Source organism: Ovis canadensis, chromosome 2 (assembly GCF_042477335.2).
Source record: "Ovis canadensis isolate MfBH-ARS-UI-01 breed Bighorn chromosome 2, ARS-UI_OviCan_v2, whole genome shotgun sequence".
In the NCBI taxonomy this organism is placed as follows: domain Eukaryota; kingdom Metazoa; phylum Chordata; class Mammalia; order Artiodactyla; family Bovidae; genus Ovis; species Ovis canadensis.
The window spans coordinates 146,748,860-146,774,691 of record NC_091246.1 but is presented as its reverse complement, the minus strand read 5'-3'; the positions used below and the strand labels follow the sequence as shown (position 1 = coordinate 146,774,691).

At 40.9% G+C, this 25,832-nt stretch overlaps 1 protein-coding gene across 1 annotated transcript in view; it reads right to left on the bottom strand.

Moving 5' to 3' along the window:
* STK39 (serine/threonine kinase 39) overlaps positions 1 to 25,832 on the bottom strand; it is a 323,108-nt gene that overhangs the window by 41,677 nt on the left and 255,599 nt on the right. The window lies entirely within an intron of this gene.

The window sequence follows — 25,832 nt, the reverse complement described above, 5'->3', positions numbered from 1 at the left end:
GTGTGTGAAGCTTGATCAAGTGATTAGCATACTCTCTCAACAGAGCCACTGAATGCCCAGAATTTCCCAGAAACTTCACTTTACCAGGTATTATCAGCTACAAGTGCTCAAATAGAGTCCAAAGTGGCAGCAACCTAGGAACCTGGACTAGGAGGGAAGGCCCTGGTAAAACAATGGGGACTGGCTAGCTTCAATTTTAAGGACTATCCAGATTACCCAGTTGGGCCAAGTAACAAACATTTACTATCTGGGAATCCTTAGTAGATGTTATAAATACTCTTGAACCTTGCTGGTCTATAAAATCCTATTAATTATTAAAGTATTATAAGTCACTACTGAGAGAACATAAGAATTTCTTTCAATTTATACACTTCTCCACTGTCAACATCTAAACCAGACTAGAAGAACAAAGCCAAGAACAGAGCATTACTTTAAGATGTGTATCTGGTGTGAGGCTATCATTAGTGTTGGACTATTCAGCCCTGGGCAGCACTGATATAACAAGTGGGAAAATGGTGACCTAATGAGTGCTAGTCTCCCTAAAGATAATCTAAAGGGATGTGAATTAGAGTTTTAAAATGAGTTAGTCTGATGGGGGTGAAAGAAGTCTCGGAGTTAGGTCAAAACTGTAATGCTCAAGAGGAATGAGGGATGCTAGGATGACACTGGAATCACCTTTGAGGAAGAACGCCAGTGTTGATTACTTGGTCATAGGAACAGAGTATGTACATTCATGCCAGGTGGGGAACGCATATTGACAGAGTTTAGCCCTGATGAGCTCTATCAATAAAGAATTAATAAATGAGGAAGGACCCTGTACAGGAGACAGAATCGCAGCAGTAGTGACCCCACAGTAGGTGTTGTTAAAGGGGATGCTCCTGCAGGCACCGGCCGCAGCTGACCACGCCTGGCCCCCTGGGAAGTCCCTGTCTCCTTAGGTATCCATAGTCAGTCCTTGTGAGTACAGATGGCCCTGCCTCTCTTACAGGAAGTGGTTTTAGGTCTTTCTACTGTACTGGTTTGGTATTAAATCTTTTCTTAAACTGGCCAATTAGGTATCTACTGAATTCTTCTGGTCCAAGGTCATATCTAAGTGTGCTGTTGATTTCCAGTGAGATATGTGGGAGATGGGAATCTTTAAAAAGCTGGAGAGCCTTACATCAATAGCCTAATCCAAGAGGAAACAACCGTACTTGTATTCTGCTCAGAAAAATATTCTTAAGCTAACGTTATCTAGGTCTGCAGAGATGACGTGCTGTGTGTGTAGACAGAAAACAAGACAGCACCAGTTAGCACAAATATACTCTGCAGGGGTCAGACACTCCAGTGTCTTCAGGGGCCAGGCAGGTCTTGTAAATCATTCAGAGAGAAGGGAGCAGAACTTTTTGCCATTAGGCTTTTAAGTCCAGCTGTTTTCAGATCTTCTGGTTTTCCTAAGACAAGTCAGAGCTGGATGTTAATGTCCACTCTTTCCTTTTTAAATGTTGGCAACTAATTCCAAAATTTAAAAACATTGTCTAGGCCAGGCAAAATACAGTTGTAGAGAAGATCCAAGCCTTGGGGGCCACTAGGTGGTAACCCCTGGAGTACAGCCAAAAAAAAGGAGCTGTCAGGAATCGGAGGCAGGGCAGAAGAAAGGATGTGAGATGGATTATAGACTAAAATGTGCTTCTGAGGCATTGTGGTAAAAACTTGAAGCTCAACAGATTTCAATTTTGGTATGCCGACAGAGGAAAAAAAAATTCCACAGGCATAGAAACACTCAATTAAGACTGCCTAGGCTCATTTCCTCAAGAACTGTGATTAAATTAAGACCTGAGCTAGAAAATGCAGGCTGAAGTGATTTTAAAAATCACTTTCTCACAGTTTGGGACTTATATTTTTTTAACATATTCAAACAAAAGGAGTCATGGTTTAAAGTCAGGGGGAAAATCTATGATACATAATGAAGGCTGAACTGCTGCATACCAAATGCACTTAAAGAAATGGAACAAAACAGCACCATCAGCAATGAAGTACCAAGTGTGCATCAACCTGAAAAGCAGACTTGCCTATTCAAAACAAACTAAAAAGCATGCAAAACCCAAGCCAAGGGGCGCATAAACAACCTAGATTTTCCTCCTGTCAAGTATGAGGTACTTGCCAATGAAATATGAGCACAAAGGGTGGCATATTTGGGGTTTTCCTTCTCTTTAATATTCCTTGCTTTTGAAAATGGGCTGCAAATAGCACAGCTCAATAGAACATTTGAAAGATATGTTATGCTGGCATGGCGTAACCTAAACACAGCACAATAAATATTTCTGAAGACTGTCTACACAAAGACAGTTTAAAAAGACAACAATTTTAAAAGATAAAAGATGGGTAAAAAGCCCACGGGGCCAGCAGTGGCTGATCCTCCACAATGGGTTTCGGGGGGTCTCAGCGCCCACCCCACAGGGCCTGTTCAGGGTTAGGCAGATAGGTGGTAAGCCAATGTGGACAGCAACACAGGGGAAAGGTTTGTGGGGAGGTTCTAAGGGAGAACCTTTCTTGCTCCTTAGTAAGGACCACAAAAAGCCAAATATGAAGCAGGACACACGCAGCACTTTTTGTGACTGGCAGCCTCTTAGGACAGTGCAGGTAATGAGCCTTGGGATAAAAAGTCAAAGCTGTGGAGAACTGGCCTAAGCAAGGAAAGACCTCGGGTTCTGACTGATGCTGGTAAGATTCTGAACAACCCGGAAGCCTTCCCTTCTCTGCACTTCCAGTTCTATAAGCCACAAGTCCTTGTTAAAACCATTTTAAGAGAGTTTTCTGTTACTTGTAGCTTAAATTACTCCAACTGAAAAAGTGCGTTCTCCTGCAGAATCATTCAAATTCTTCAGCGTGCTAAGGGTCCATTTTCACCCCGTGTGGTTTCCTGGTAGGCACTGATTGTAACCCTGCAAAAACACTGAACTTGGAGAAAAAGATTCCCTTTGTCTTAGCAGTCTCTTAAAACATCCTCGTCTGCTAGGAATGATGTATTTTATCTGGAAATGAATGTCAACAGGCTAAACACCAATAGAGCAGTTTTTATACTCTGTCCAGGAGAGATTCCTTTGGAGTGTCCCCAAAGGAAAACTGTCTGGGTTTGACCCAACCACTTTTTTTTTTTTGCCATTTCTGGAATACAGTCTCACACCAACCAGTGAAGAGCTTCAGTGAATGGCACGAGTACATACCAGTACCTAAGACATTTCTAAAACCGCACAGAACTTACCATTGCTGTGGGCACACTGAACGCAGTCTCAAGTATGACATGAACTTAACTTGTTCTTAAAACACTTTCTATAAGAGCTGCTCCACTGTCGATAACCACCTTCCCACTTCCAAGAAAAACGCAGCCCTTGAAGTTAGGTGTGTAGTGAACGATACTCATAGTAGTTACTTGTACTGCATTACTGATTTCAATATTTATAGCAAGGCTCAATGCTAATATTTAAATAACATTTTATGGGCTCTGTTTTTCTATTGATGTGAAATTTACATAACAAAAAAGCACCTCCTTTAAAGTGAATAATCTGGGGCCATTCAGTAAATTAAAAATGTTGTGCCATCTCTATCTAGTACCAGACCATCTCCAAAAGAAACCCCATACCCATCAATCAGCTGGTCACCCCCCCCCCCCCTCACGTACCCCCAGATCCTGGCAACCACTAATCCGCTTTCTGTCTCTATGGATTTATCTATTCTGGATATTTCATATAAATGGAATCACACAATATGTGACCTTTTGTGTCTAGTTCTTTCACTTAGCATAATTGCTTTCAAGGTTCATTTCATAGAATTTTAATAAACTTAAAAAATTATGCCAAAGAGAGCGTTCATTTTAGCACTCCCTGGAGAGAGGTCTTGAGCACAGCTACAGAGATCCCGCGTACAGGCCCAAGCAAAGAGAAATAACGACAGACAAAGTTAAAACCTTCAGGTCATAAAAATCAACAGTGCAAACACAGAATAAGAGCACACTGGATAAGAGGCATCCAGAGGGGAAGTGGGATGAAGGAAGGGACCGACCAGCAGCAAATATGTAAACAATTAAATCTCAGTGATGAGTCTGTGGGTCTATGGTACTTTACAGACTTCTCTGGATATCTGAAATATTAATAACAAAAACATGAAAAAACTTAAAAAGTGTTGTCTTTTTTTGGCTGAGAAGTTCAATATAAAAGAATGTCATCTATTTTATTTAAAATTACCATATAGTATTTGATATCATACTGAAAGGTAGCTGAAAGGTCATATTCCTCTCACAAATGAGGGGGTCCCTAAGCCCTGTAGCCCCCATGTCACATTAGGAATTTGGAGTTTGTATACAATGTTGACAAGCACAAGCCTTTAGGAGGAGTCAGAAAAATGACAGGACATTGAGAGAGATGAGATAGAGGGAGGTTTTAAAAAGGATATTGCCATGCCAAGAAAGTTCATTAAGGAGAGAAGATAAGGAAACGCTTTGGCATTATTTATTCAGATATTTGAAAAGGGGATTAGATGTGTTCTGTATTGTTTCAGGGGCCAGAAATTAAAGAGAGTGGATTTGGCTCAGGATAAAAACCTTCCAAATACTAATTCACAACAACTGGTGCCTCTCACCAGGGGAAGCTCCTCAGCACTAGAGACAGTCAGAGAGCTAGTAACCCTCCCTCGTCTCCTTCCCAGCCCCCTGCCTATGCAGACACACAGGCCCTCAGGCTCAGAAGGCTCTGTGCTGGATTTAACACTCTGCAACAACCATTATGAACTTGCTAACTTTAGAACAAGGGACTCTGCATTTTCATCTTGGACTGGGCCAGTCCTGTGTATGGATATAGAAGAAACACTCTTCTCTGATGAAGTCAGCATCAGTGTTTGGCTGGTTAGTGTAAAAAGGCAGTTCAAGCAGGAAAATATAAGACTGTGATACAAAAACCTTTAAAATTAATGTTTTAAATCTTATGAATGTACACTCCTTTGCCAACATTGTGATACAGGATCAACGCCATTTTAAAAATTATAGATTTTAAACATCTCTTTTGTTTTTACAATGATCTTTTTCCATACCAAATGTAACAATAGTTTAACAATTTGCCTTTATCAATGGACTTCCCAAAGCATGCCACTTGTTTTTCGGACAAACAACTCGCTTTTTGAACTCTTTTATGAGTTATTTAAGTGATATGATTCTAATAAGAAGTAAGTGGCTCAGTTGGTGAGGAATCTGCCTGCAATGCAGGAGACCTGGGTTCGATCCCCGGGTTGGGAAGATCCTCTGGAGAAAGAAATGGCAAACCACTCCAGTACTCCCGCCCGGAGAATTCCACAGACAGAGGAGTGGGGTAGGCTGCGTCCAAGGGACTGCAAAGAGTCGGACACGACTGTGCCACTAATTTTCACTTTCAAACCTGCATAAACAAATGTAGGAACGAACTCTTTTCACACATGGAATCTCCTTGGTGGGAGGAGACATCGGGGTGGTGGCAGGGCAGACTGGAGGGTCATCTCCCAGCGTCCTGGGCTTCGCCAGTGCATTTTATAGAGGGGGTGGAGAGCACCACTGAATTTAGCAGGTGAAGTTCATGGAAGTTGGCTATTCTGTAGAAATACTAGGCTTACTGCATTGTGTTCTGTCTGAGCTGTCCTTTTGAGGCTGATGACCATGGCCACACGCCTGTGACAAAGAAGTGTGAGCTTCCTTGAGACAGCGGTGTAGACGCCACCTGAAGCTGGTGGACCCTGCTGCTGCTACGTATCAGACGAAGAGGCAGGTCTGTGGTGTAGGAACTGTAACTCCAAAGGTGAGGGGGAAAGCGGGAGCTCATGGCTATGGAAGTAGGGCTCAAAGGCAAGCCTCACGGGGGACAAGGGGGTTCACACTTCTCTCCAGACCTCTCTTCTTCAGCTACACGGTACGCACGTGTGAGAGGTCCTCCAGACAGTAGGAAAGAGAAACTCCAGTCACAGGAAAGCAGGCAGAAAACTATACACAGGGAGGCATCCTGAGAGTCACACCTCCGGTCTGACCACCAGTAAACTGCTGGGCAGGACCAATTATCTAGCTGCCTGCTCCCGAGTGTCCCTGTTCATTTTGTTGTTGTTTTTTAAATTTATTTAAATTGGAGGCTAATTACTTTACAATATTGTGGTGGTTTCTGCCATATATTGATGTGAATCAGCCGCAGGTGTCCATGTGTCCCCTAGTCCTGAACCTCCCTCCCCACCCCATCCCTCAGGGTGGTCCCAGCGCACTGGCATTGAGTGCCCTGCTTCATGCACCGAACCTGGACTGTTCATCTGTTTCACATACGGTAATACACGCGTTTCAGTGCTTTCTCTCAAATCGTCCCCCCCTCTCCCTCTCCCACAGAGTCCAAAAGTCTGTTCTTCACATCTGTGTCTCTTCTGCTGTCTCACATATAGGGTCGTTGTTACCATCTTTCTAAATTCCATATATATGCACTGATACACGGTATTGGTGTTTTTCCTTCTGACTTACTTCACTCTGTATAATAGGGTCCAGTTTCACGCACCTCATCAGAACTGACTCAAATGCATTACTTTTTATACATTTAGTTGTTTCACACCACTTCCCAGCACGGCTTGGACTGGAAGAGCAACGGGAGACAGTAACTCCCGAACTTGCTCCAAAACAGAAGAGGAAAGAACTCGCCAAGTGCCTCTATGGGCCGGCTGCCACATCAGCCTCTCCACGTCATCGAGTAAGACACCACAGCTCTGGGAGTTAAGTGGGTAAGAAACTGAAGACTAGAGAGGTGAACTAACTTCGCAATGTCAGATCTAGTAACTGACAGAACTGAGGTCTGAACTCAGAGCTGTCTGATTCAAAAGTGGGCACTCCTTCCCTACACCACACAGTCTCCACATGCTTCAGATTTGGAGAGTCTAAGAAATGAGACAGAGGCTGCTTGGGGACTTCCCTGGTGATCCAGTGGTTAAGACTGTACTGTCAATGCAGGGGACCTGGGTTTGATCCCTGGACAGGGAGCTAGTTCCCACATGCCACAACCAATACTCAGCACAGTCAAACAAACAAACAAAAACCAACCAACCAGTGGACGTCTGATCAGTTTAATCCTAAGAAGCAACGAGCAATGTGGAAAGCAGCCATTTAAGGGATATATACAACTTGATTTTACCAAAACTTACTAATAACCAATCTGAAATCAGTTAAATAATCACAGGAGATGACAGGTAAAGGAGCCTAGAAAGCTGTATAGAAATTTTTATGCCATTGAATGCCTTTACTACCTCTACGCCTCAGAAGTTAGAAAAGGATTTTCTCCTAAAAAGAACTGCACAGAGAATAAAGCCAGTAAGAGGAGGGGGTTTACAAAAAAAAAAAAAAAAAAAAAAGCATGACCATCCCTGTCAGACAGCTTTACTAGTTTATAAACACTCTAGAAATCACCACTGTGAGAAAACATTGTCCTGGTTCTACATCCGATTTACTAGGACAAAGGTTAGCCAAACAAGAACTCATTTTACTGTGTCTGTATTCTGAATATGAGGTCACCTGAAAGCCTGCTTCAGGTAATGAGAGTATTAGTCCCTGACTAATTAATGAATGGACTCGAAATGGCAAGTTTGCTTTAACCCAACAAACATGCATATTTTATGTCTTCTGTGCTCTATGATAATGATAATAATCCTGTTGTATGTATAGCAGTACCTTAGCCCACTCCATAAATTGTGCGAGAATTAAGCAATATTTTAAAATGGAAAATATACTTCATCCTCTTTGGGAATATACATGAAGGCCCTCTGGTTGCAATCAATTGGAAAAAAAAAAAAAAAAGCCTGCCATTAATGTCGAAGTTTTGCCTTTTCTAGGAATCCTAATTTCCCTGTGATAGTGTAATTGGATTCAGAAATACTTGAAGGCATCTCTGAAATTCTCCTGATCCCCAAACAATAAATCACAAGTCACTTTTCAATGCCCTCAGACTTAAAAGCACCTAGAATGTTGAGACATCACTCCAGCTTTTATTTCTCAATCCCTCTAGGGCAACTGCCCTTTGCTTCTGTAACTCTCCCTCACCTCGGTCAAACAGGCATCAAGTCCAGGCCGCAAAGGGATCCAAGCTTGTGTAAACTAAATACTAAAGACTCTCTAGCAGAATGAATGAGGCTAAGGGAAAGCACTTATTTGCCCTGATAGGAGAAAGGCAAAAAAAGGTGCAAGATTTCTACCTTACTTACCTAGAGACTTGAAAGCTGAGCAACTAGAACTTACAGTAGTATTCACAAGGCATTATGGCAAATCGCTACTTACCAAGTCCTGCACTATGCGACCCCACTCCTGTCTGGCCTTACTTCATACCACCTTCTCTCTGCTCCCTTTTCCTAATCACATTGGTCCTCTTTTACAAAGTTCATTATCTTTGCACACTTCTGTGTCTGCCCAGAACAGCCAGGCACAATCTAAGACTTCACCCACATATTTCTCCCTCTGTGGGGCTCATTCTGATCTTGAATCTCAATGAGGAGCATCCCCCAACTGTCACTGTTCTCTATATATACTATCTGTCCTGCATACTTCTCACAATTTGTGTGCATACGTCTCACTTCTACCTGTGTACACATTTATGTCAGCCTCTCTTGTGAGATTGCAGGCTTCAAGGGGGTAAGAACTCTGTCTCGCTTGTTCACCTGGGGAACTGAGGACAGCATAGACTGAGTGCTTTATTCATGGAGTAAATGAAGGAGAGAAACTTCAGGGCCTAGATGACAAGTGTGGTAGAAGGCCAGTCTCCTCACTTCTACATGAAAGCAAGACCACTGTGGCCGAAGAATAGGAAGCCCCCCAGGACCTTCCAGAAGCGGCACTCCTGAGCTGGGCGCTGGGGCCCTCATGTTGGCTGGTGACACTGGCGTGGCTTCTTAAGAGTCTCTTGGGCATGAAAAAGTGGGAGCCAGTGAGGGAGCCACATGGTAACCAGCACCAACAAAGAGTGATTCCAGGGTGCCTGGGAACATTTCCTTAGAAGCTCCCAGTAATATCCTAGAGGAGCATATATTATTGTTGGCTAAGCAACAGTAGGAACTGGACATGGAACAACAGACTGGTTCCAAATAGGAAAAGGAGTACGTCAAGGCTATATATTGTCACCCTGCTTATTTAACTTCTATGCAAAGTACGTCATGAGAAACGCTGGGCTGGAAGAAGCACAAGCTGGAATCAAGATTGCCGGGAGAAATATCAACAACCTCAGATACGCAGATGATACCACCCTTATGGCAGAAAGTGAAGAAGAGCTAAAGAGCCTCTTGATAAAGTGAAAGAGGAGAGTGAAAAAGTTGGCTTAAAGCTCAACATTCAGAAAACTAAGGTCATGGCATCCGGTCCCATCACTTCATGGGAAATAGATGGGGAAACAGTGGCTGACTTAATTTTTCTGGGCTCCAAAATCACTGCAGATGGTGACTACAGCCATGAAATTAAAAGACACTTACTCCTTGTAAGGAAAGTTACAACCAACCTAGACAGCATTTAAAAAGCAGAGAAATTACTTTGTCAACAAAGGTCCATCTAGTCAAGGCTATGATTTTTCCAGTGGTCATGTATGGATGTGAGAGTTGGACTATAAAGAAAGCTGAGCACCGAAGAATTGACGCTATTGAACTGTGGTGTTGGAGAAGACTCTTGAGAGTTCCTTGGACTGCAAGGAGATCCAACCAGTCCATCCTAAAGCAGTCCTTGGGTGTTCATTGGTAGGACTGATGTTGAAGCTGAAACTCCAGTACTTTGGCCACCTGATGCAAAGAGCTGACTCATTTGAGAAGACCCTGATGCTGGGAAAGATTGAGGGCAGGAGGAGAAGGGGATGACAGAGGATGAGATGGTTGGATGGCATCACTAACTCAGTCGACATGGGTTTGGGTGGACTCCGGGAGTTGGTGATGGACATGGAGGCCTGGCGTGCTGCGGTTCATGGGATCACAAAGAGTCAGACACGACTGAGCGACTGAACTGAACTGAAGACCTATTTAGTCTGCACACATCTGAATTGCATGATTATTCCAGGTTATACCAGCAAGCCTGAGCTGTTACATTTAATTATTACAAATTAATCATTTATAGCCACTGCTAAAAGTTCTAAGTGTAGAGTTCTCTTTATGACATGAAAAATTTCATCCTGAAAAAAATTAATTTCTTATCCCCACTGCTTAGCTAGTAACAATTTTCATGAGCACTAAATAAGAAAGCCAACTTTTCAGTTTTAAAAAACTACTTAGAGCTCCAGTCTACTGTGCCAATGGCCAAGAAGCCCATGAGTCAGATAAACTATAGCATTTTGACCCTTCCTAAGAGTTGTGCTGTCCAATCCAGGTCCTCTCACCTGTATTCTACCTTTCTATGGATTCCCTAGTAGCTCAGTTGGTAAAAAAAAAAAATCCACCTGCAATGCAGGAGACCCAGGTTCACTCCATGGGTAGGGAAGATCCCCTGCGGAAGGGAATGGCTGCCCACTCCAGTATTCTTCCCCGGAAAATCCCATGGACACAGGAGTCCGGTAGATTATGGTCCACAGAGTCCCAAAGAGTTGGACATGACTGAGCAACTAAACCACCACATGAGGTGTTAGATTTGTGAGTATGCCATTTTACCTTATCAACTGATTTCACTGTCTAGCAGTTGTCAACTGCTAGAATTACAAGCAAAACAGTGAGACGGCTATGTGAGGAACAAATAGTTGGCTCACAAGGAAGGCTATTCCTAGGCTATTTGGAAGCCCTTCCTGTCCTTCTGACCGTGCATATCCCAGACAGAAGAGAAAGCGCAGAGAACTGGAAACAGAATTCGGACCCCAGATCTATCTACTCAGTGACATCAAGGATCGCAAGCATGCTGAGTTTCTAAAGATTCAGCTTACCATTACAAACTGGCTGTTCCTGTTCAGTCGCTCAGTCATATCCAACTCTTTGCGAACCCATGGACTGCAGCATGCCAGGATTCCCTGTCCTTCACCATCTCCTGGAGCTTGCTCAAACTCATGTCCATTGAGTTGGTGATGCCATCCATCTCATCCTCTGTCATCCCCTTCTCCTCCTGCCCTCAATCTTTCCCAGCATCAGGGTCTTTTCAAATGAGTCAGCTCTTCGCAACAGGTGGTCAAAGTATTGGAGTTTCAGCAGGAGTCCTTCCAATGAATATTCAGGATTGCTTTCCTTTAGGATGGACTGGTTGGATCTCCTTGCAGTCCAAGGGACTCTCAAGAGTCTTCTCCCACACCACAGTCCAAAGCACCGATTCTTCAGTGTTCAGCCTTCTTTATGGTCCAATTCCCACATCCATACATGACCACTGGAAAAACTACAGCTTTGACTAGATGGACCTTTGTCAGCAAAGTAATGTTTGTGCTCTTTAATATGCTGTCTAGGTTTGTCATAGCTTTTCTTCCAAGGAACTAGTGTTTTTTTTTTTAATTTCATGGCTACAGTCACCATCTGCAGTGATTTTGGAGCCCAAGAAAATAAAGCCTGTCACTGTTTCCATTGTCTCCCCATCTATTTGTCATGAAGTGATGGGACTGGACGCCATGATCTTTGTTTTTTGAATGTTGAGTTTAAAGCCAGCTTTTTCACTCTCCTCTTTCACTTTCATCAAGAGGCTCTTTAGTTCCTCTTCACTTTCTGCCATAATGGTAGTGACATCTGCATATCTGAGGTTATTGATATTTCTCCCAGCAATCTTGATTCTAGCTTGTGCTTCATCCAGCCAAGCATTTCGCATGTTGTTCTTTGCATATAAGTTAAATAAGCAGGTGACAATATACAGCTTTGATGTATTCCTTTCATAATTTTGAACCAGTCTGTTGTTTAAGGAATCTCAAAATCTATTACATATTAGACCACCAGAGGGCCTACTACTGAAAAGATGCTTTAAATTTAATGTTCTCATTTCAAGTAACAAACTTCTCATGTCGGATCAAGTTCCCTAAGGGTGAAGATTAAGGCATTTTTCTATTAAATATTTAGCAATTAAAAAAAAAAAACCCACCCAAACCTGTCCACCAAATCTAATGGGACAGCCAGCCTTTCCTCACTTTCTACCTTAGGGTACTCTGGCCAGAAGGGGCTTTTAGAGCCATGGGCTTTTATACCCATGGCTATTCAAATGCTACCCTGACTGCAAATTCCCATTGGATGGTTCTATGGCTCATCAGACAAGGGTGTGTTTCACAGCCTATTAGAATGTGACTAATCAGTCTCTCCTTGTCTGAGGTCCGAATCTGAGGTGAAACATTTTCATACACTTTTTGAATGCTAAACTTAAATACTGCAGTATTAAATAGTGCAGGATTAAGAAGTAGGTGTGCTTAAGAGTCAGCAAGAAGGACTTCTTTGTTCTTAAAAAAAAACAAAAAACAAAAAAACTGGCAACCAAGTACAAGATATAGGATCAAGGTTAAAATTAGATATAAAGCCAAAAATAAAATGAAAATATGCCCATACTGTATCAAAACTGTTGGCCTAATTTTCTTTCTTGGCTTTAATATGTTTTTTATTGGATATATAAGGAGCTTCTGTTTTACAAGAAAAAAAAGAGCAGAGAGATTTGGTTTGGGGTTAAGAGATCTACTTGTCAATCTACTAACAAGCTTCTAAGCAACTTCTTTGTGGTTGTTCAGTCACTCAGTAATGTCCAACTTTTTGCGACCCCATAAACTGCAGCATGTCAGGCTTCTTTCACCATCTCCTGGAGCTTGCTCAAACTCATGTCCATTGATTTAGTGATGCCATCCAGCCATCTCATCCTCTGTTGTCCCCGTCTCCTCCTGACTTCAATCTTTCCCAACATCAGGGTCTTTTCTAACAAGCTGGCTCTTTGCATCAGATCAAAGTATTGTAGCTTCAGCATCAGTCCTTCCAATGAATATTCAGGATTGATTTCCTTTAGGATTGACCGGTTTGATGTCCTTGCAATCCCCCCTCTCAAGAGTCTTCTCCAACACCACAGTTCAAAAGCATCAATTCTTTGGCACTCAGCCTTCTTTATCTACAATATTGTACTACTGATGGAATAGTTAAAATTCATGTGGGCCAGAGATTTCTGAAGTCGGTAAACACATATACACACACAAACTAACAACCCAAACCAGAAATCTAAGAATGAAACAGACTATTCAGCAAAAGAGCCATTTCCTTTAAGTCCTATATACTTAAAAGCATTAGAAAAAATATATATCAGAAAAACTAGGTTTCCTGTACCAGAGTAAACCTACTATACTTTCACCAGAAAGACATTCTCATTATAAGCAGGGATTGGTGTTGGGGTTTATTATAATTCTATAGTCAGAAAGTATGGCTGAATTGAACTTAATCCTCAGTCGTAACTGATTCCAGAGTTACGAGACAGATTAACATGAATTAAAACAGGACAACTGAAAGTAACTGAAAAAAGCAAGACTCCACTGACAGTAGATGTCTGAGACTAATCCACTAGCAAGCTCTTGTTTCACATAAGTGAAATTAAGCACAGGTTTTAACTGGAGTCGATCTCTATCAATGGTTTTAAAGCGGATCCACAACTCCTAACTAAATAAAAATGACAAAGTTAATTAGAAAACCAGGGCTTGCAGTGTGGTTTACTGCTGCATGGATTCATAATCATATGACACAGAAACACCTTGGGGGAAATTACAGATTTTATGCTTTTTAGAACTTTCTGGAAATAACCTTTGTTCACATTTTGAAAGGCAATTTTGAATTTTTCCCCCTCCTCCCAAATCAGATGTCTTCATAAACAATAAGTCTGTGAACTCTCATCTGGACAGTCAATCATTTTGCATTGGAATCTGCAGATCAGTAAGCACAGAGGGTGGCAGGGGCTGGCAGTGGATTCAGTCACAGGAGCAGGCAGCTTCTTTTAGGTTTCTGAAATTTGGTTTTCTAGGAAAACATTTCTTCTGTTGAATTTCCTTGAATTTTGGGGGTGGGTGGGAGGAGTATGGTCAAAAGATTATTGAAATGATAGCTTTGTTACAACAAAAATTCTATTTTATTTCAGTCTATCTTTCTGATGCAATTAAATAAACTTAAAGATATATTAACTTTTAGGTTTGAGACTAAATTAACGCTCAGTGTGCGTGTGCACGCATATACTGCGTGCTCTTTGCATATTTATTCAGGCCTGGCTCCCAACATTCCACAGAACAATCAGCTCTTTGTATATTTAAACAGCAAAACTATGATTCTACCACCCTGCCAAAGCATACAGTTGCTGAATATGAGGGTGAGTCATCTAACGCGTGGTACTTTTAAATTATATATTAGATGACTCAGCCTATCACTTGCAAATATTTTAAAATAATTTTTATATACTACTTTTCACATTAAAATTAATAATTTTCCTATTTAGGGAATAAATACCTCAATAAAGACTTTTTAAAGAAAAAAATGGTATCTGGAAAACCAGGAGCAACAAGCTACAGTCAAATGGCAGTGGCACAGGTTTTAAAATGGTAATGCCATGCCATATCAAACTGATTGACATTTATTTCTGATAAATATAAACAAGGAAAGTCATCAGTATAGTTCTCCCAAGCCACTTATAGTCCCTAATTCCCTAGACTATTAAACTTAACATACAGACAACTTTTAATCAGGAATCACTCAACTGTATTTACTGACATCATTTAACTAACACCAAGCCTGTCTAAACACAGGAAGGGCTAACGGAATTTTCTGACTTTTTTTTTTAATTATCAGTCATCATTTAAAAATCATTGTACAATTGTTTCATAGAGACACTATTTTTTTTTAATGAAAACTTTCCTCCATTGAATTTCAACATCAATAAACATCACAGCATAATTATGGAATTGAATATAAGGGGAAAGATGTTCACTCTTTTCCAAGACTTGCATTGTAAAAGTGCATGGTGGTGTAATAAATCCTGGATTTCTCACAGAAGACTTAAATATCCCTGGCTATAGCTGGGGGAACAACGCACTTCACACATCCAACCATATGCTCACAAATGAGCAAATATTCTGTTGTTGGCATACTCTGGAGCCTAAAGATACTCTGCCATTGTTGGGAAACATAAAAGCTGAAGGCCACCTGGAGGATCTACTGCACCCTGAGCAGCAATTGTAGTTTTAATAAAAACTGTAATGACTCATTATGGTAAAAATTTATACTGATGAGGCTCCACCGCACATTTACACCATTTAGACACACCGTTTTTAAAAGTTAATTGGCACAGTTTTAAAAGCGATTCCTAACGAGAGAAAAGAATCGAGGCTGAAAAGCAAAGGAGATGAGTGATACTGAAAAGGATATACAGATGATAACGTGATGGCATTTAAGAATCACCTGGGAAGCTTGGTAAAAATGCAAGTTTCCACATTCTACACCCCAAACTCCAGATTTTGTTGTTGTAGGCCGGAGTCAAGAAATGTGCATTTTTTAATACACACCCAAGATAGATACTGATGCAGGCAACTCACACTCTGTAGTTTGAGACAAATACTATAATGCCAGCAAGCACTGGAAGATAGAAGGCCTTTTAGACCGACCACATTTCCCTACCAAGAGGCAAGACTCAAAAGTCACGTGAAAAGTCAATTCTTAAGAAAGACAAAAAAGAGGGGAAGGTAGGCAAAGAGAGAAAAAAATCAATCATACAAAAATTGAAATATAAATCAATGGAATAGGATAGAAAACCCAGAATAAGACCATGCACTTATAGTCCATTAATCTATGACAAAGGAGGTAAGACTATACAATGTTGGAAAGACCATCTCTTCAACAAATGGTGCTGGGAAAACTGGACAGCCACATGTAAAAAAATGAAGTCATTCCCTAACTCCATACACAAAAATAAGGTCAAAATGGGTTGAAGATCTAAATGTTAGACCAGACACTATAAAACTCTTAGAGGAAAACCTAGGCAGAACACTCTCTGACATAAATTACAACACCTTTTTAAATCCATCTCCCAGAATAATGGAAATAAGAGCAAAAATAAGCAAATGGGACCTACTTAAATTCAAAAGCTTTTGCACAACAAAGGAAACAATAAACAAAATGAAAAGACAGCCACAGATTGGGAGAAAATATTTGCAAATGATGTAACTGTTAAGGGATTTATCTATTCCAAAATTTACAAACAGCTTATGACCCTTAATGCTGTGATCACTCACCTAGAGCCAGGCATCCTGGAATGTGAAGTCAAGTGGGCCTTAGAAAGCATCACTACGAACAAAGCTAGTGGAGGTGATGGAATTCCAGTTGACCTATTTCAGATCCTGAAAGATGATGCTGTGAAAGTGCTGCACTCAATATGCCAGCAAATTTGGAAAACTCAGCAGTGGCCACAGGACTGGAAAAGGTCAGTTCTCATTCCAATCCCAAAGAAAGGCAATGCCAAAGAATGTTCAAACTACAGCACAATTGCACTCATCTCACATGCTAGGAAAGTAATGCTCAAAATTCTTCAGCAATATGTGAACCGTGAACTTCCAGATGTCCAAGCTGGTTTTAGAAAAGCCAGAGGAACCAGAGATCAAATTGCCAACATCCGCTGGATCATGGAAAAAGCAAGAGAGTTCCAGAGAAACGTCTATTTCTGCTTTGTTGACTATGCCAAAGCCGTTGACTTTGTGGATCACAATAAACTGTGAAAAATTCTGAAAGAGATGGGAATACCAGACCACCTGACCTGTCTCTTGAGAAACCTATATGCAGGTCAGGAAGCAACAGTTAGAACTGGACATGGAACAACAGACTGGTTCCAAACAGGAAAAGGAGTACCTCAAGGCTGTATATTGTCACCCTGCTTATTTAACTTCTATGCAGAGTACATCATGAGAAATGCTGGGCTGGAAGAAGCACAAGCTGGAATCAAGATTGCCGGGAGAAATATCAATAACCTCAGATATGCAGATGACATCACCCTTAGGCAGAAAGTGAAGAAGAACTAAAGAGCCTCTTGAAGAAAGTGAAAGAGGAGAGTGAAAAAATTGGCTTAAAGCTCAACATTCAGAAAACTAAGATCATGGCATCTGGTCCCATCACTTCATGGGAAATAGATGGGGAAACATGGAAACAGTGGCTGACTTTATTTTTGGGGGGCTCCAAAATCACTGCAGATGGTGACTGCAGCCAGGAAATTAAAAGATGCTTGCTCCTTGGAAGAAAAGTTATGACACAACCTAGATAGCATATTGAAAAGCAGAAACATTACTCTGTCAACAACGGTCTGTCTAGTCAAGGCTATGATTTTTCCAGTGGTCATATATGGATGTCAAAGTTGGACTGTAAAGAAAGCTGAGTGCTGAAGAATTGATGTTTTTGAACTGTGGTGTTGGGGAAGACTCTTGAGAATCCCTTGGACTGCAAGGAGATCCAACCAGTCCATTCTGAAGGAGATCAGCCCTGGGTGTTCTTTGGAAGGACTGATGCTAAAGCTGAAACTCCAATACTTTGGCCACCTCATGTGAAGAGTTGACTCACTGGAAAAGGCCCTGATGCTGGGAGGGATTGAGGGCAGGAGGAAAAGGGGACGAGAGAGGATGAAATGGCTGGATGGCATCACTGACTTGACGCACATGAGTTTTGGTGAACTCTGGGTGTTGGTGATGGACAGGGAGGCCTGGTGTGCTGCAATTCATGGGGTCACAAAGAGCCGGCCACGACTGAGCGACTGAACTGAACTCAACTATGACCCTTAATAATATCAAAACAAACAACCCACTCAAAAAATGGGCCAAAGACTTGAACAGACATTTCTCTAAAGAGGACACACGGATAGCCCATGGTCACATGAAAAGATGTTCAATATCACTAGTTATTAGATAAACACAAATCAAAGCTACAATGAGATATTACCTCATATTGGTCTGAATGGCTAGCATCTAGAAAATATCTACAAACAAGAAATGCTGGAGAGGATGTGGAGAGAAGGGAACCCTCCTATACTGTTGTTGAGAATGTAAATTGATGCACCCACTATGGAGAACAGTATGGAGGTTCCTTAAAAAACTAAAAGTAGAGCTACCATATGACCCTGCAATCCCACTCCTGGGTTTATACCCAGAAAAAAAACACGGCCCCAAAAGATACATGCAACCCAATGTTCACTGCACACTGTTTACAATACTATATATATACACACACACACGACATCTTCATCCATTCCTCTGTTGATGGACATTTAGGTTGTTTCCATGTCTTGACTACTGTAAACACACACAGAGATATACACACAATGGAATATTACTCAGCCATTAAAAAGAATGAAATAAGGCCATTTGCAGGAACATGGATGGACCTGGAGTGTCATACTGAGTGAAGTCAGTCAGAGGAGAAACATATGAAATCCCTTACATGTGGAAAAGGAGAAATATCATATGACATCCCTTATATGTCGAATCTAAAAAGAAATAATACACATAAACTTACTTACAAAACAAGAAGAGACTCACAGACTTAGAAAACGAACTCACGGTTGACAGCGGGGAAGGGATAGTTAAGGACTTTGGGAAGGTCATGTACACACTGTGATTTTTAAAATGGATAACCAACAAAAACCTACTGTAGAGTACATGGAATTCTGCTCAATGGTATGTGCCAGCCTGGATGGGAGCAGGCTTTGGGGAAGAATGGATACATGTTACATGTATGACTGAGTCCCTTCACTGTTTACCTGAAACTATCACAACGTTGTTGATCAGCTATACCCCAATACAAAAAGTTTTTGGTGTTAAAAAAACAAAAAAATTTTTTAAATTAAATTTAAAAAATCAATCATGGTGAATTATTCTTCAGTTTTGAGAGGGTACCATGATATTTACATTGCCCAGGTCATCAATTCATGAACAACTCCAGTGTTAAATTTCCCAAATGGAATTAAATGTATTCATTTATACAGAAATAAATTTAAATGCCTATGAGTGGCAAGCATAGTAGAGATTAAAAAAACAAAAAAAAAAGAACAACCCCACCCCCACCCCTAGAAAAACAGGCATTGCCGAAAAGGTGCACTCAACCTCCACACAAAGAGAAAGCAGGCTCTGGGAGTAGGGTAGGATGAAAGACATGTATCGTTAGAGGTAAAAACCATTCTCTGGGGTTCCTGGCAAGGAAAAGCTGTCTTTCAGATTTCATTAGGGAGGAGGTGAGCATCAGAGAAGGCTTCATGGAGGTGGCATTCCCAGTGACTCTTAAAGGGCAGACAGGTTTTTGGGGGAGTCTTTTTTTAATTGGAAGATAACTGCTTTACAATGTTGCATGTCTGTGTGTGCATATCCCCTCCCTCTTGAGCAACCCCCATATCCCATCCATCCAGGTGGTCACAGAGTGCCAGGCTGGGCTCCCTGTGTTATACAGCAGCTTCCCATTAGCTATCTGTTTTACACATGGTAAGGCAGACAGGTTTTGAACAGGATTCTCCATGTGCAGGAAAAGAGCATGCCAAGGACATGAAGAGAATGTCTGAAAGTCCACTGAGAGACCTTATGAGAATGTATATAGCTAATATTAGCTTCCACTGCAGTGCTAACTAGACAGCAAGGCTCAAAATCTCTCAAAGGAAAATCATATAAATAAATGCAGAAAAACATCTCCCTTCTCAGGAAACAGAAATGCCAACATCTGGTTCTCAACCCCACTTAAAGTGGAAAAAAAAATAGATATATGTTGTTACAAAGCGAGGAAACGGTGGTATTAAAAACCCAGCAAAGAGCTGTCAGTGGGCACTTTCCCAAAAGGCAGCTGCCAAGCGTTTCACTCACTGTTGCACCCTGGATGCTACATCAGGCCTTGCAGATCGAACGTCAGGAGCAGGAGTGGCTGGGCAGGAAAGGTTAACTGGCCAGCTGAACATATGCATCAGTGTTCCTTCTATTGCTGAGGTCCTAACTCTTATTCAACGAAGACTCAAAAATACCATGTATCACCAGACCTGAAGAGAATTCAGAACTTTTGCTGTCTTTGGTACATATGAGTTTGTTTATGTGTTTTCTCCCCTTTGCTTCTGTTGCTGACAAAACTTCTGATGGACCCTTTCTGGGCTAGGAGGCTAAGGAAGCAACTTTCTCAGCTGTCTCACTGGAGGTCCATCTTTGAAACAACTGTGTTGGGTACTCAGATCTGGTTTATTTCCACTTGTCAGCCATGCCAGTCAGGAAAGAGAAGCAAATTCATACACGTATCTTGTCTTGCATCTTGCAAAGTTAACTCATATTTTTAAACCAACATCCACCCAAGGCCTTGTCAATCTTAGTTCCGATGTACACCAAGCCTAAACGGACTTTGTTTCTTGCCTAAGGTAGTGCTGCATTGAAGCCCAACTGAAGTGCATTCATGATTTCAGACTATAAACACTGCATTTAAGTTTTGCTCTGCTTCTGTGTGACAGCAATCACTCTATATCACTACACTGGTCCCTCAGTCTAAATTCTGCTTTGTAATGGTTCATGCACTAAAGACAGACTACCCTGAACCTGGGTACTGAAGATTTTTTTGTAACATTATGTTTGCTACATTATAGTAAAAGTCATAACATTCACTGCTCCATAACATATACTACTGCTTTTATTCAGATTTTTATATTGCTCTAAGCATTTACTCTAATTCAAGAGGAAATTCTGATAGAGAAAAAAAGGATTTTAGAAACTATTTAAATGTTGGCTGTTTTATATTATGGAAACTGAAAAAAATACACATTCAAGAAATCACTCAAACCTCTATATGCCAGTGTCCTACACTGAACTGGACTATATTTTAGTACAACCTTTTTGCCAAGGGAATATATTTCATATTTGTAAAATGCTACTTGATTTCTGTACTCTTGAAAGTAAGATTCTTAAAATGGTAGAATCCCATATAGCCTTCTTTAAAAAGTGTTATGAGATATTTGTATATTTCAAGGTGGTATATTGTTTATCTCTAGCGGTTAACTATATGAATGTACAGTTTGGGGCACTGGAAACATAGCATTTAATAAAACAAAAATCCTGGCCTTCAAAAAACTTAGGCTCAAGGGAAGATTCTATATAATTAAAAATAAATAAATGAAATACAGCCTACTAGATGGGGAGAGATTAGGAAAAGTACTTTAAGGATGGGGGTAATAAGAATTAAAGATTTTTAAATTAAAAAAAAAATTTAAAAAAAATCAACATAATAAAAAAAAATAAAAAATAAAAAAGGATGGGGGTAGAGAGTTGGGGACAGGTTGGAATTCTAAACAGGCTGGTCGGGGAAGGCCCCTTTGAGGGGCAGCATCTAAGCACCAGGAGATACCCAGGTGAACCTGGGGAATGAGCATCCTGGCTGAGGGCAGAGCAAGTACAAACGCCAGCGTGGCTGGGGTGAAACGGGGAGGAGGGGCAGTCACAGAGAGGGAAGACGTCTGAGAAATGACAGGGGACAGATCATACAGAGGGTTGTAAGCTGTTGAGATATGGGATGGAAAGCTATTACAGAGTTTTATTTAAAGCATTAATGTGATATGGCTTACTTTTTTTTATTGAGATGTAATTCACATATCATAAAACTCATCCTTTGAAAGGGCACAATTCAGTGGTTTTTAGTATAGTCGCAAGATTGTGCAACCACTTCCAACTCCAGAACGTTTTCATCACTTCAAAAAGAAGCCCTCGCCCCCTAAGCAGTCACTCCCCTTTCGCATGCCCTTCTCCGGCTCTGGCAACCACGATCTACTTTCTCTATGGATTTGCATATTGCAGTCATTTCATATATATGGAATCATAATATGTGTGGCCTTTTGTATCTGACTTACTTTTTACCTGGATCTCTCTGGCTGCTGTGACGAGAACATGCTGAAAGGAGGCAAAGTCAGAAACAGGGAGATCAGTGAAGAGATGAATGGGGTAATTCAACTGAGAGATGAAAAGAGTCTGAAATAGGACGGGAAGTGAGATGGTAAATAACGGCTGGATCTTGAGTCATTTAGACAGGCTGGATACTGAGAATGAGAAAAAGAAAAGGAAAAGACAACTCTTTGGTTTTTCTCTCCATTCTAAAAAGATGGGGCTGACACCTACCTAGGGTGAAAGGCTACCGCGTGTTGCAGACTGAGAGGAAACCACAGGGGCATGTTTTTGGAGATGTTCATTAAATCTGGGATGGTGATGAGCCTTCTGTGTCAAGATGCCAAAAAGAGATGAATATGAGTCTGGAATTCAAAGGACACATCTAGGCTAGAGACAGAAATGTGGGAGTTTGCGAGTGGGAGACATTAATATTATGAAACTGGACGACATCGTCACGGATGTGAGTGATTAGAGAAAAGGGAAGAAATACAGTGAACGCGTCTATGGACGTGTCGACAGTTATAGTCAGAGAGATGAAAAGGAACAGACATCAAAGACTAGGAAGAAAACACAAATAAGGTGAGAAGACCAAGAGAGAGAAGAGTCACAAACATCAAATGGAAACACTTGTCTTGGTGGAGGGCACTGTCCACTCCGCCCAGTGCTGCTGAGAGAGCACTGAGAATTAGCCACTGGGTTCAGGAACATGTCAGGCAGTCATTCACAGGCCATGTGTTTTCTCTCCCTGCATCCTGTTCACCCCACTCCAGCCACATTTTCCTTTGCATTCGCTGTTTCCTCTGCTAGGTGTATGCCTCCCCCAGATACGGCTCTGAAACAGGCTGAGCGGAGTGAGGAAGTCACAAGTCTGACTGGAGTGGGTTTAAGGGACAGTGGTAGAAAAAGAAGTGAAGTCAGTAGCAATTCTTTTGAGAAGTTTAATTGTAAAGGGGTGAAGAGAAACAGCTGAAACGGGAGGCAGAGTAACAGAGCTCTAAAATGGGAGACATAAAGACATGTTCGTGTGCTGGTAGGACAAACCAGTAGAAAGGGAAGAACATTATGCCGGAAGGGACACAGAACGGCTGAGATAGGATATCATCTGCTCACCAAATAATCAACATTTAAAACATAAACCAGCTACTCATACAGGAAAAACAAATAAGGACAAGTTATTTTTTTCCGGAATCACAGAAACCACTTCTATCTGGATCCATTCTTCAAGGCTAAAGGTGTTGGATTAACTGTATACCCAAGGTCAGATTCAAGCTTAGGCTCTAGGCTTGGAGTCACAGGATCCAAGTTCAAGGACCATGGTAAGTTACAGTATCCCAGAAACTTCTTTTGACCTCCCTCTTTTGTTCATAAAATACTTATTAGAAGCAGCCTGTCCTCTCTACCTTGCATAATTGATATGATGATCAAATGAAATATGTAGACATTATCACTCTTAGGTGCGCTGTTCCTGCGAGGTATGTTCAGTTCGGTTCAGTTCAGTGCTACTAGACGAACAACTGCACACCCCTGAGTCTCACTCCGACACTCTACACTCCAGTTCCAAGAAGGGGAAAAGGCAAGATGAAAAACTGGGGGAAGAATAAAGAAAGCATCGAAAAGTAGAAGCTTTCTAGTTATATATTTAAACCACACTCAATAAGCTGGACATGCATTATGCCTTAATTTCCACTTTTTAAAAAAACTCAATGACCAAAAGTCCACTGGTTTAAGATTCAGCTGAGCCTGGGGCAAAAAAAAAAAAAAAAAAAGTACACTAAATTTGACTGTAGATCTGAAGCAAGATCATGATTAAATAAAGATGTAACTTAATACCGTCCCATGAATCTCTTTTATTCTCCACGCTATCTGCCACCTACCAAGTGAAAGTGAAAGTGTTAGCTGCTCAGTTGTATCCGACTCTTTGTGACCCCATGGACTGGAGCTCTCCAGGCTCCTCTGTTCATGGACTTTTCCAGGCAGGAACACTGGAGTGGGGTACCATTTCCTTCTCCATGGGATCTTCCCGACCCAAGGATTGAACCCACATCTCCTGCATTGCAGGCAGATTCTTTACCATCTGAGCCATCCACCTGCCAAGATCATGTTAAATAAAAAGACTATGTGCCCCTCGACTTTTTGTCAAATAGATATTAGCAGGTGTCTTGATTAAATTTTATCTGTTCATTAATTTTTAATTCTGCCTGCTTTGTGTATGGACCATAGCTCTCTTTAAGGAAGATATTCCTTACAGGGTATCTTGATCTAGCCATTAATTTTTCTCTTGATTTCCTCAAGTAAACTAAACACAAAGGTGTGTGCTCATTTTTTCAAATGGGAAAAATCTACCTTTATCAAAGAATGATTAACATGAAGAATTCTGATATGGAATTTACAATAAACGCCAAAGTTGAACTGACCTTATTGCTCAGCTCCCCCTCACATTTGATCAGAAAACTAAAGAACTTAGCTAGCCATGGGACCTCACAAGGCTTTAAAGTGTATGAAAGACAGAATATATGAGAAAATACACACACACACACACCTGTATGTATGTGGGCATGTATATATGCCACTCTCCTTTATAATATGTCTATATAATCATATACACCCCTTGGCAGAGGAGTCAGTTTCCTTGTGGGGACTTCCCTGGTGGTCTCGTGATTAAAAATCCACCTGGCAATGCAGAGGATGTGGATTTGATCCTGGTCTGACAATTAAGATCCATATGCCACAGAGCAGCTAAGCCTGGGCTGCAACTACAGAGCCTGTGCGCTCCAGGGTCTGTGCACCCCAGCTGGAGAGCCCAGGCACTGCAATTTCTGAAGCCGGCACACCACAACTAGAGAATGTCTCCACCACAAAGAAAGACCCGCATGATGCAAGGGAGACATCAAGTGATGCAACCAAGACCTGATGCAGCCAAATAAACATTTTTTAGAAACGGCTTCTTTGCAAAATCAATGTGTACACTTCCTGTATAATTAAGAGGAATAAGAGCTTACTTTTTTCTAATTATAAAGATAACTTTGTATCTTTACATTTATGAATACTTGTATACCAGGAACTTAGATACTGATTCTCTAGTCAGAATTTCAACATCTCACTAAAATCCCTATGACTCTTTTTTACATAAAACAATTCACTTTGTAATGATGTAAATTACAGAGATTCTAGGAACAAATTATTCTGATGGGCAAGTGTATCTACCTCAAGCTCCAACTTAGTGACACATTCCAGTATTATAGAAGAAGAAATTATTTTAAGGAAGTGATTTTTTGGAATTAGCTTTTATCAAAGTATAGTTGCTTTCCAATGCTGTGTTAGTTTCTAGCTGTACAGCAAAGTGAAGCAAAGTATAAAGCATTTCATACTTAAAAAAATGATATAAAGTCATTTTTCTTTAAGTTAAAACCTATCACTTAGGGGGCCCAAGTCATTTCAAGAATTGGTTTTGATTTGACTTTAAAGAAAGTTTTATCATAATATTATTATAGTATTATAATTATATAATTAAAAATATAATGAATATAATGTCATAATTAACACTATTAAAATACTAACTCATCTCAATTACTTAGGGTCATCATTACAAATACGCGATAATAAGCTACATTATAAGATCTTCATAAATTCAGAATTTGTTGCAGAATATGGATCCCTTCACCCTCATCCCAGGTAGATGCAGGCTACACTTTTTCTTAGATGACACTGTCTGCCTCTTATAGCTTTTCTGCCTTCCCTGCCTTGGCAGGAGGCCAGCAGTCAATTCTTGCTCCTATCAGTGTGTCTGTAGTTAGCAGGCTCCCCAATTTTCATGCATCTTTTTCTTGATTCTAAAAAGTAGTAGAAAAAGCCACAGTCTCAAAGTGTGGTGGTTCTGCCACAGCCCAGCTGCAGGTCCTCGACAAACCACTGAACCACTTTAGGAATTTGTTTCCTTATCTACACAATGAAAGACCTGGACTGAATGAGGGTTAAGTTTCATCCAACCTTGAAACTTCGTAATGAATGAATTTTTCTAAGAGC